This window comes from Anolis sagrei, chromosome 5 (genome assembly GCF_037176765.1).
Source record: "Anolis sagrei isolate rAnoSag1 chromosome 5, rAnoSag1.mat, whole genome shotgun sequence".
Taxonomy (NCBI): domain Eukaryota; kingdom Metazoa; phylum Chordata; class Lepidosauria; order Squamata; family Dactyloidae; genus Anolis; species Anolis sagrei.
In genome coordinates this window covers 193,501,887-193,503,726 of record NC_090025.1, presented here as the reverse complement: position 1 = coordinate 193,503,726, position 1,840 = coordinate 193,501,887, and positions in this window count along the sequence as shown.

The following is a 1,840-nucleotide window of genomic DNA, read 5'->3' as shown; positions in this document are numbered from 1 at the left end:
TATATATATATATATATATATATATATAGTTATACACACACACAAACACACATCCATACAGTGGGGGTAGTGGGTTAAATATAAATGTATATGCATATATTTATTTATTTATTTATTTATTTGCTTTATTTCTATACCGCATTTTTCAGCCCTTAACAGGCGACTCAATGCGGTTTACATGGTACAATTATCAAACAGTGCCAGTGCAATTAAAACATAACAATGCAACAAACAGGATCAACAGCATCAATCCACAACAATTAACAATCAACAAGACAGATCAACAAACAGACATAACATAATGCCTCAGTTGAAATCAGATCCGTTCTCATAATCCTTGTGCCATTCCTATGTTCCATTTACCGTCTTCCTATGATTGGTTGCACTGCTTAACCAAACGCTTGTTCATAAAGCCAGGTCTTAACCATTCTCCGAAACGTCAGCAGCGAAGGTGCCTGCCTGATGTCTGCCGGTAGGGCATTCCATAGCCGAGGGGCCACCACTGAGAAGGCCCTGTCTCTCGTCCCCGCCAAGCACGCCTGTGACGCAGGCGGGATCGAGAGCAGGGCCTCCCCAGACGATCTTAATGTTCTGGTCGGTTCATAGGTAGAGATGCGTTCGGAGAGGTAAGCAGGGCCAGAACCGTTTAGGGCTTTATAGGCTAAAGCCAGCACCTTGAATTGTGCCCGGTAGCGGATTGGCAGCCAGTGGAGCTGGTTCAGCAGAGGAGTGGTGTGCTCCCTGAGTGCCGCTCCCGTTAGCAACCTGGCCGCCGAGCGCTGGACCATCTGAAGCTTCCGGGCAGTCTTCAAGGGCAACCCCACGTAGAGCGCATTGCAGTAATCAATCCGGGATGTAACCAGAGCGTGGACTACCGTGGCCAAGTCAGACTTCCCAAGGTACGGGCGCAACTGGCGCACAAGTTTGAGTTGTGCAAATGCTCCCCTGGACACCGCCGAAACTTGGGGTTCCAAGCTTAGCGAGGAGTCCAGGATCACACCCAAGCTATGAACCTGCGTCTTCAGGGGGAGTGTAACCCCGTCTAACACAGGCTGTAACCCTATACCCTGTTCGGCCTTTCGACTGACCAGGAGTGCCTCTGTCTTGCCTGGATTCAGTTTCAATTGGTTAGCCCTCATCCAGTCCGATACAGCGGCCAAGCAACGGTTCAGGACCTGGACAGCCTCCTTAGTAGTAGGTGGGAAGGAGTGACAGAGTTGCACGTCATCTGCATACACGTATATACACTTATACATATTGTATATATATATATATATATACACACACACACACAGAGAGAAATATATATATATAATTTAATTATTTATATATATATATACACACACATACACAATTAAGAATAAATATATATATAAGTGATAAGTGTCATTTATCTGCTGTATTTAACAACTCCTTTCACACGATTAAGCCTGGAGAGGGGGGAAAAACATTTATCCCACTGTAAATTTAATGCACTTTGGTACCACTTTAAGCCCCGCTGTTTAATGTATCTGGAGGAGAAGCAGGGGCGAATGGCATTCATAACATTACAGCGCGGTGCTTCTTGGGAAGCGTAGTCCTTACGGCTTTGCAAACCAATACTATTCTATGTCAAAGAAAGAGGGTGACAAACTACAACCAGCGAGAGTGGAGAAAGGCAGGAAACGGAGAGATAGTTTCCCTGAGCGCGGGGTTTTTCGGGATTGGTAGTCCATTCAAAGCGAGAGGCCAATGGTATTCTATGGAGTGTGGCGAGGGAAAGAACTACAACCATAGAGAGAAAATGGAGCCGGGCAAGGAAGTGGGGGTTTCTGTATTGCTCTATTTCCGCCGGCTTCAG